This window comes from Microcebus murinus, chromosome 10 (genome assembly GCF_040939455.1).
Source record: "Microcebus murinus isolate Inina chromosome 10, M.murinus_Inina_mat1.0, whole genome shotgun sequence".
Classification (NCBI taxonomy): Eukaryota; Metazoa; Chordata; class Mammalia; order Primates; family Cheirogaleidae; genus Microcebus; species Microcebus murinus.
The window spans coordinates 27,421,208-27,432,262 of NC_134113.1; the positions used below are offsets into that span (position 1 = coordinate 27,421,208).

The 11,055-nt window shown below is 39.9% G+C and overlaps 1 non-coding gene across 1 annotated transcript in view; it reads left to right on the forward strand.

The window, feature by feature from the left end:
- Positions 1–10,763, forward strand: part of LOC105877104 (uncharacterized) — a 35,906-nt gene extending 25,143 nt beyond the window's left edge. The window contains exon 3 of the transcript XR_012921321.1: positions 10,284–10,763. This is a non-coding gene — a transcript (uncharacterized LOC105877104). The remainder of the gene's footprint in view (positions 1–10,283) is intronic.
- The last annotated feature ends 292 nt before the right edge of the window (positions 10,764–11,055 follow it).

The following is an 11,055-nucleotide window of genomic DNA, read 5'->3' on the forward strand; positions in this document are numbered from 1 at the left end:
TTCAGGTGACACATCACAGACTATACCTCAGGATTACTGTGAGCATGAAATAAGTTAATATACAAAAGATGCCTAGCACAGTACCTGGAGTATGGTAAGTGCTGCTTAAATGAGAGCTGTCACCATACTCAAGATCCATGTTAGCAATCCTTAGGTTTGTGTAGTTACACACAGTTTATGAAAGAAGTTCACATGGATTTTGATCTTTATAAAGGCCCTGTAGGTGAGTGAAGTATTTAATCCATAATGCTTAAATGAAGAAATTTTGGCTCAGAGCAATTAAAGGACTTGTGCAATGTCAGCCAGTTAGCAGGGACAAATTCCTCCCTCATTCTTAATTTCTCCTCTCCATTTGCCCCACAGCTAATTTTTGAAGCCACAAGTACCCATGTGTAGTCTTACTCTCACCAACCCTAATTTTAGGATGGACCATTTACAGATTTACAGGGCTGTAGTCCAACAGCAGGATGCCGCATCACCCTGGGACATATTGAAGTTGTCAAGATGGCTTATAGGGCTGAAGGCATCTCACCAGGCAGCATGGACCAGCTGACTATAAGAGCCCTTGTTAAGCAGCCTTTACCTTAGTGGACCTTGTGTGTTGTTATGTCTGTCTGACTCTCTACTTTGAAGAGTGGATGTTATATTGTCTGAGAGCAAAGTAGATTTTCAAAGGAAGAGCACACTAAATAAACACAGAAGAGACTGATGTTTAAGCCAGAATTGTACTTTTATTATTATTTTAATGGCTTTAATTTTTAGAATAGTCTTTGATTTACAAAAAAAAAGAAAGAAAAGAAAACTAAAGCTAGCACACTCAGTTCCTAATTTGGAACTGAATATCCCACATATTCCACACCCAGCTTCCCCTATTATTAACATCTTACATTACTGTGGCACATTTGTTACAATCAATGAAACAATATTGATACAGTATCATTAATTAAGGCCAATATTTTATTCAGAGAATCCTACTTTATTAAGTTAACAAAATACTTTAAGCCCCAGAGTCTCTCTAAGAGGCAAACTAATGAGATACTTCCTTGGTGAGCATAAATCTGAGCAAAGGGAATTGATAGGTCTTAAGAAATATAACTCAACTAAGACAACTGGTTTATTTATTTTTTTCTACTGTAGATATATCAGCCAAGCCTGCCCTAATGTTTTTGTCTGGTGACCAGTCTTCTCTTTCCTGATTAGGTTTGCACATGCACTGTTAGTTTTTGTCTCTGAGACTTTCATTTTTTTGTGTTCCATGGTTGACCAACTACCCTCTTAAGATCATCAAATTAATAACTCTAATGAGTTTACAGAGAAGGCCTCCTCTGGCCAGATGGCCACTCTGCCTCCTTCAAGAGATTTTGCATATCTCTGTGCTGATTTCATAGCTTGACTCTCCAAGGGCAATACTGTGCCCCCTATTTAGATAGGCAGCACAGTGAGCAGAGTGTTTAGAGACCTGGCTCTGACGTTAGGTTGCCTGGGCTTGCATCTCAGTTTGCCTTTTGCTAACCGTGTGATCTAGGACAAGATGCTTTAACTTGATGTGCCTCAGCCTCTTTATCTACACATGGAGGTTGTAGTAGTGCAGACCTGATAGGGTTAAGGATTGAAGGAAGTAATTCATATAAGGCACTTGGAAGAGTAGCTGGCAAAAAATTAAATCTTTATTATTATTGCTTATAAGCTATAATCAGAGTGAACATTTATTGAACGTTTATAGAATGTACATTCTAGTCATTGTTGTAAACCTTTTACGTGAATATCATTTAAACTTTCCAAAACTCGGTGGGAGGGAAATTACTTTGGGATAAGGAAATTTAGACAGAGAGGTTGGAAACCACAACAAAGAGGTGGAGCAGGTGACCTGGGACAGGGAAGCCTGTTGCCTTCATGTGTCACCCACAAGGTCCAATCCTGTGAGGAAGCTTCAGCATTGCTCCCTGAGTGGGAGTCATTTCCTTAGTATCATGGGTCCTCCAACTGGGGCCCTACAATGCTTTTTCCAATCCCACAAAGAAGAAACTAGAACTTTTTATGTCACCAGGAAGCTGGAGCTCTGCTGGCTGCAGATCTATTGTTCTGTTCCTCCAGGCTGCCTGTCTCTGAGCACTCCTGTGTCCTGGATTTCCCCCTAACTGAGGCTTCCTCAAGCTGCCGGGGCCCTTCTGACTCTGCATTAAAGCTCCCCGAAGGCAAATGCTGCGTGAGCCTCCATCTGCTCCCTGCAGCTGCTCCTCAGGGTACCGTACTCTGCCCGCCCAACTGGACTTTCTTCAAACACAGGCAATTAGGGCGCCCTCTCTTTGGCTTCAGTGTCTACCCCACTGCAAGGCTGGAGGCAGGGGTCTTGCTTTCACAGGTCTTCGTTTCTTTTATATTGTCTATGGGGTAGTTCTTAACCAGGGAAAACTCGTATAAGCTGTGGAAGACAACTATAAAAATCTCAACCGGAATGGAGCCGGTTAACAGACACAGGTTAATCTTAGCCTGTGTCTCCTGACTACATTCTTCATTGCAGGTGAAGATGAAGGGGGCGGTGGCTGGAGCGAATTGTTTGGCTGTAGACTGCCTAGACGGAGGTAGAGCCTGGAGTCAGAGGCCTGAGGATCCAGCAAAGTGGATCTGCCCAATTTAGGAAATGATACTGGGAGCCAAAGAACTAAGTCTAAGTCCTCTTAAACAGGGAAGACCTAAATCCCAGTAGCAGTTTATGAGACTGCAAGGTCGGATAAGCAAGAGGTAGGGAGGAGACTGAATTGCATGAGGAGCACTCTGAGTTTACTAAGACAGTTCAGAGTGCAAGCAGGTCAAGAATGCAGACAACTCTGAATTATTGTGGTCCTTTTTTACTACATCTCTCAGCTGTGTGGTAGGGGTTCCAGCAAGCTTAAAGGACCTAGGGCCATGAGACAGACTCACATGCTTTCTCTTTTATCACCTTCCTATCAACTCCTCATCTTAAATCTTAAAAGTAGAAAAGCCTGGTGTTTTGCTGTAGAAAATATTCTACTAGACCTTCCCAATCTGTTAAACATTGCTGAGTCCTGTGGTCGAAGATAGAAGGTGGAATTTTCTTCTTGTGATAGATGAACATATGTTGTGAGGTTCTGATAATGTCACAATGTCTATATTGCTCTTGGACAGCTTTGGATGATGTGTCATTCTGTATTGCTGCCCAGGTTCTTTCTGTATTCAAAGTGTTGAATTGTTTCATGACCATGTACTTTGTATATAGTGTGCCCTCTGTGGGTGGTACCCTTCTCTTTCTTTAAGACACAGTTAAAGTGTTCTCTGGCTTTGTGCTTCCTTGTGTTGTACTATGCTTCTATGGTGCTAATAATACCTGACACTTATTGAATGCTAATTATGCATCAGGGGCAATCAAATTAGGAACTAAGTGTTAGTATCTTTATATAACAGATGAAAAAACTGAGTCTGTAAGTTAATGATTCTCCCAAGGTAATCTATGCAAACAAAATTCAAACTCAGATGTCTAACTTCAAAGCCCAAGTTTTAACTATTATGTAACTGCCAGTAGCACATGAATCCCTCATGAGTCTATCCTGCAGATATTTAGTGAGAGCCATCCTGTACATAAGAAACCACTCTCAGCCTTAGGGGTACAACAGTTAACAAAACATACAATCTCTGCCTTCATGGAGTTTACATTCTATTGGGGGAGGCTGATAATAAACAAATGTATACATATTTAACATGATTCTAGAAAATTATAAGTGCAGTGAAGAAAAAGCAGACGGAGAAGATTGAGGGAGTCAGGGAGTTGCCGTTTTAAATAAGAGAGTGATGGAAAGGTGCTCTGAGGAGGGGACATATGGGCAGAGACTGACTAAATGACATTATTTTCTGCACCATGCATCCACAAAAATGTGATCTCTTTTTGAAGGCAGGGCTTAGTTTTATTTATGTCTCCCCAACATACCTCTGGATTTACAGTACCCAAAAGATGATTGTGTGATGAAGAGAGGAATGCGAGCATCAAACCATGAGCTACAAGTCACATCTGAAGTGGCAAGTGATGAATGAGAGCGTTGCCTAAGGGTTTAATTGGCAGAGGCTTCAGTGAAGAGGTTTCCTCTTGTTTCCTTGCATTTCAAGGCCTAAGGACTTCCTGGCCAAGAAATACACACTGTCTTCTCTGCAGTGTTTTCATGGCCTGCATTTTTTACTGGCTAAATACATTTCAGTGCACAGTCCACAGCAGGGAGCCTCGGTCTGCTTTCTTTTCCTCTAGGAACTTTACAAATAGGAATGATTGCATCTGTCTGCTGAATATTCCTATAACTACCTACAGCACCAAAGATCTCAAAAACCAAAATGTTCCAAAGGGGATTGAATTCTAAAACTGTGTTTAAATCAGGCACAGCTCAACGATTTCACCACCTCACACCAACTTCTAAAAAGAATTTGCTTTTGTTCGTGAATGCCAAATAAGGGAAAAACAAACGGAGGCTCTTGTAGCTTACTGGTGATTGAAAGGAAAAGGAGGGCTTGAATATTCATTCAGCTTTTCATTTATATTGTTTTTCTTCTAGGTATTAGGATACCACAAATAAATAACCAACTCTCTGGCCAAACCAATAAGAACACCAAAGGCTAACTGTGTAAATGTAGGCAGTTTCAGAAAAGTAGACCAAAATTGAATGGATTTAATGAAATGACCATAGGAAAAAAATAAGAGAATATTATTTGCAATTTGTATTAATTAAGCTATTTTGCATTTAAATATTATGCATGAACTTCGTGCTGAGTCTCGGTCATCTAACAGGGCCACGGATGAATTGGAGAGAACCCAGGGACAGATGGCAAGGACGGGGGTGGGGTGGAGGAGTGACACTAGACACTTGGTTTGGCCAGATGTGCTCGACTTTGATGTGGCCGCTCCCAGGTCAGAGGTTGTCAATGTTTAGCACACTTCTAAATAGCCTGGCCAGTCTTGAAGTATGCCATTTTCCCTTTCTTTTTCTCTTCTCTGACATCTCTATTTTAATATCCACGTACTGAAACACTGAAACACACCCAGCCAGATGCCAGACGGGGCTGTCTCGGGCTCTAAAATTACCCAACGTGCCATTGATTAAACCCATCACTCGGAGTCCATCCAGAAGTCCAACTCCCAGAGTTAGAAATAAGTATGTGATTCTCTTTATAGACTGACATGTAAATTATAGATTTGCCTTTTAATGAAAGACATGTTAATATTTTATTTCATAGTCTGGCAAGATATAATAACTTCAGGATGGGAAGTAAGAGCCACTCTCCACTCCTGAAGCCATGACAGACACTGTTAATCAACTTCCGCACTCCCTTCCATTGGTGATGGCTTTGACCTCAGAATACTTTACAACATGGTACTCCAGGCAACTACCAATTGGTTGGGGTAGGCTTGGAATTGAAACCTCCTTGCCATTTTCTTCTTCTTCTTCTTCTTCTTCTTCTTATTATTATTATTATTATTTGGCACAGGGTCTTGCTCTGTTGCCTGGGATGGGGTGAAGTGGCATCATCAAAGCTCACTGCAACCTCAAACTCCTTGGCTCAAGCCATCTTCTTGGTTCAGCCTCCCAAGGAGCTAGGGCTGCAGGTACATACCACCATGCCTGGCTAAGTTTTCTGTTTTTTGTAGAGAAGAGGTCTCGCACTTGCTCAGGCTCCTCCTTGCCATCTTTGCACTACATGGCACTGTCACTCTGTTTTAACTTACTACATATATAACAGCGGAATACCCTGACACTTTGTTTTATGCATATAATATACCTTAAAAATAATGTATTTTAAATTATTGAAAATATTACACCTACACACAGTTATCTTTGCTTGGGTAAACCAGTATTAAAATGCACAATTTTTTCACTAGAAACCTATGTATTAGAACAAATATCAGCAAAACCTCTTCAGTGTCAAGGACTACCATTTTATGGATTTCAGAAATGCTAACTAATCAGCTTTGGAATTTCGCAAGGACATGGGTAGCTCTAAGACACAAAAATGGTTAAACAAAAATTGGGAGAATGTGCAGAGAAAGGCATGAGGGATGAAATGGGGTCATTGCTTCCTCCCTCGTGAGTCTCCCCCTCAAACACATAAATAAGACAGGTGCAACTACTATTTGTGACCAAGAAACATGCCTTTGTGTAGGGGGACACTCTTCACTCACCAGTTTTATTTGTGTCAAATTACGTTTTGAGGTTTCACTAAACAAGGCAGAATAGGAAAGTTGAACTTTGGAATCAAGACCTTTTGTGTGGCTCTTGGTGCTGCGCTTGGTGCCTGTCTGTAGAAATCTGGGAAAATAATTGGCCATTTCAGAGTCTTGATTTCCTTAGGAAAATGGCTGACATGGTAATAACACTGACCTTTCAAGGTTTTTGTGGAGATTAAACAAGTGAACTTCCCTGACAACAATTTAAATCTGTAAACCACTGGCAAATATGAGCTATTTTTGATAAATGGTATATGGAATAGTTATAAAAATATTAAACACTCAGTATTGATTGCAATGCATCAATATTGTTATGAACATTCATTTTAAATTTTGAATTAAAGTTTTATAATACGGAACATTCTATATTTTCTGTTCCTTGTAGAGGCAATATCATTGAACTTAGGTAATGCTTTATAATATTTGTGTTTCTTTTAATTTTTCTGGGCATTGACAACCTTATATGCTAACAGTGTAGAGTCAGCAGCAACTTCTACTGGACTTCTCCCACAGATATGAGAAGGACGGTGGTCACTATTGGTTGGCCCATGTATGGGACAGTTATAGGTGACATTCTGTGAACTTCGGGAAAGTAAGCAGTGCCTTATCTCCTTGTTTGTCTACAATTAAATTTGGATTTTGACTCAGTGCTTTTGTGGTTTAGCAAGAGCCAGATAAACTACAATGTGTTTATTTAATATTTAGTGCAGGCTAGTGGGCTAAATTGACTAAATACTCAAGATCCTCCCACAGAAAAACTGGGTCCCTGGCTAAATTCTTTCTCAGTTCCATTTTCTTTAGAACAGTTAACACAGCTGACTTTCACTGTTTGTACTAATGAAAGCAGAGCTCAGGTGCAGATTATTCAAAGTGAATGCACTCAGTCATAAGAAGCTACTTTAAGCTCCATAGCGTTAGCATTAAGAAAGAGCTTTCTCAGTCTCTTAAAAGGATCCTCACCAAAATATTCTTTCCCTGAGAACTAAGAAGGCTGCCCTCTTGAGTCCCCACCCTTGTCTTCCTCATTTTGCTGGTGGATCTTGACTCTACTCATATTTATCACCGTGAATTTTGTGGTCTGCCAATTAACATCTTGCCTGTACTTCTTAATCACACTGGGCCATTATATGACTGGCTAGAGTCCGTACTCCCAGGGAAAGACCCCTGAGACTTCTTGTGGTTGCATTCTGCCATGTCCCAGTGCGTGATCAGGGACAGGTGGTCAATGGTCAGGTGGACTGTGCTGGTCTCAGAAGATAAGGGAGCATTTCCTGTCTTTGTCTTCCTCTGTAGATTTCTCCTGGAAGTAAACCTTGGGTGACTAGGCCTAGCTAACATGAGAGAAGTCACAGGCAACCATCTAGACTGTGTTCAAGGCTTTGCACCACTTGTTAAAGGCAGCGAGTGTTCATGCCGGCCTCAGCCTCCACGTCAACCTTCTGCTCTCCCAGGGCTGGTGGCAGGCTCCAGTTTCATTGCACCCCACTTTGTGGCCCTAGATTAACAGTTCATGTGTAAGATAATGTAAGGTCTATTTTAGAACTTTTGGATTTTGTTCTTTTCATCCTTAAGACACAAGAGAAAATTAGAGTGGGGAGAGGTGGTGGGTCTGAACACTTCTATCTTCCATCCACGTTCAGCTACTTCCCTGCTTCCCAAGTGCATTATTTGCCATGTTGGTGACAAATGGCACCTCAGAGTTCAGCTGCCCCATATCACACTGAGTGATTTGCATTTCAGGCAAAGAGGCAACTACTTTGTACTAGTATAAACTTATTTTTACTTTAGTATAATAAATGTTTAGTATTTACAAAGTGTACATGGATCGGTGACCACTTCCTCATGGTACCAAAGCCGTTAGCTAAGCATGACAATAGCAATAGGAATTTGATCAGAAGATTTGTGCTTGTGTGAAAAACCCAGTTACAAGTACAGGAGAGGCAGAATTCAACATTCTGAACAGTCAGTAAGTTGTGTGTGTCATCACACCCTGAACAGACAACTGGCACTGGTTTAAATATTGAAAACCATGCACAGAGCTCCTCAGGCCTCTTGCTGATCCACAAACAGACTTCTGCATCATGACCTTTCCCTTGCTCTTCCCCCACCTGGAATACTTTCCATCCAACTATTTCTCTGTGTGACTCGTTCTTAGTCCTTTTTTAGGTTTCTGTTCAAATATCCTGTTAGTAGACCAGCTGCTATTAATACTGAGCAACCTATATAAATAGCAACTTCCTAATCATTCTCTTTTCCTCTTACTCGGTTAATGATTTTTCTTGGTATGCATCGTTTCCTGACATATTGTACGTGTATTGGCTTATTGATTTGCAATCCCCTCTGCAATCTCACACCTGTAATCTCAGTGCTTTGGGAGGCCAAGGCAGGAAGATTGCTTGGGGCCAGGTGTTTAAGACCAGCCTGAGGAGCATAGAAAGACCCAATCCCTACAAAAAAAACTCTGCTATAAACTTTCTTGTGCAAGTCTGTGTGGATACAAGTTTTTATTTCTCTTGGGTGATTAATTAAGAATGAAAGTACTAGGTTGCCCATATAAACATGGTAAGTCCAAGTTTAACTTTGCTAAGACTGCCAAAATGTTTTCAAAAGTAGTTGCTCATTGAGACATCTCTTAGTGTTGGGTTGCTCAGCTGTAAAAGAAAGGGGTTTGACTAGATAATCTCTAAATTCTTGTCCAGTGTTTTGTGGCACTAGGATCTGTTGTGTTAGACTCATTCTAGACCTTATTATTCCTCCTTTTCCTTTTGCATATCTTAGTTTCTATACCTTTACCTTGTTCCTGTTAATGCCAATGGATGATGATGATGATGGTGGTGGTGGTGGTGGTGGTGGTGATAGAAAGCTATGTGTGTCAGATACAATGCTAAGCGTTTTACCTAAGTATTTTTCTTTTAATATTCACAATAAGCACTTGCAATAGATACTGTTCTTATAATTTATCTTTGTAATGAAGAAACTGAAGCTCAGAAAAGTTACTTCCCCAAGTTAGCAGAGCAATTAAATGGTAGAGTTGAGAAGCAACATGGGGTCTGCCTGGATCCTTCTAAATGACTGACTTCCTGGCCCTTGCTCTGATATTCTAGTTTTTACTTCTTCATCTTTTACATGACTCTAAGATCTGCCTGGATGTATTCTGGACATATTTCACCTTCTCAATGTTGTTCATCAGTTTTTCTTCCATATCCTAGCTTGACAATAGTGTTCAATGACCCAGCAACTTTCCAGAAGGCAACAAAAAAGGCAATTTAGAGAGTGAGGCAGGCTAAGATCATCTTACTTATGTCAGCTCCATTAAGTTTTCATTAACAGTCAGAATGGGGTTTCTCAAATCAGCATAATGCCAGTAAGCATTGCTTTGAAAAAAGAAATGCTTAACTAATAAGATATCTTGCCTACGCTTTATCTGAATCTAGAGAGCCCAGTAATTTCAAAGCGTCATAGAGGTCATTGCCAATTTTGCACTGAACAATCAGCATCCCCTTTCTCATCAAGTGCTGAAATTGCCATGTTAGCTCTTTGCAGGGATCGGAACATGTTACCGGCTCTTCATGCTTCTCTATGCAGTCATCGTTAGGCACAACATGGACTCAGACACTGAGCATTATCATTTAGATTAGCAAAGTATTGTGTGAATATTCTGAACATTTCCTACTTAATTATTCTTTGGTATAGTCTTATGAGGCATAAGTCAAGACTGTGTTAATCTCATTCCTCACATACCAATATAAAGCCCATGCTTGTGAGTGAACCAGTTCTCATTTTCATAGTATTTATGGTGCTAATCAGCCAAAAACATTTTAAAAAATGATTATTGACTTTTAAAAAGTCCTGGTGAGAGTTCTGAAATTGCTTTTCCTGAAATGACCTTTGTTCTACTCCTTACTTCTAGATTTGAGGAGTTAACAAATCCCAATTCCTTAATGAGTCTATTTTATTTTCACTGTTTCATTCTTTAAATTTCTAGATCATTCTATCACAACTCCTGGACATTTTAAATTTAATTCTACATTGTATTTTATCACCTGTGTTTTACTTGTAGAAAGGCATTGTGGCACACAAGGAAGAGTATGAACACCGAATCAGACAAATGTTGGCTTTACCACTTAAAAACAACGTGACCCTGGACAAGTTCCATATCCGCTGTAGTCCTCAATTCTCTCATCTTAAAAAGCACATTGTAGTGCTCACAAATTATGGCAATAAAGGCTGTCTCGTGAAGTCATTCATTGCATGCAAGTAATCAATGACAGAATGTTTGAATATCGGCATGTGGCAAATGCTAACAAAATGGTAGTCCGTCATTCTTCGTCCTCCTACATAGATCTGAAATTCCCCAAGGCAGAGCTGTGTCTTATGCCTCTGAAAGTATCATATCCCCTCATTGACTTAATAAAATGTATTTGGCACCAACTATGTACTAAGCAATGCACTCGGCACTGTGAATAGTTGTAAACAAATTAACTATCCCTTTCCTTACAGACTTGTAATTTACCAGAGGATATAGACATGTGGTAAATAAATACTCTTAAATACTCTGTGATCTTCGTATTTGTACTTATTTCTTTCTCATTTGTCAATAATATGAATATTTTGGAATTGTATATAAATATTTTAGAATTGAATAAATAGAGGCATATTATAGAACAAATCTAGATTCTTTATTTTGTTCTAATTATAGTTGTTTCAAAGTATTTCATGGTAAGAAATCTCATATTTAAGAGTTAACATTGGCATGGATGTGGAGAGATAGGAACACTCATACACTGCTGGTGGGACTGCAAACTAGTTCAACCTCTGTGGAAAGCAATATG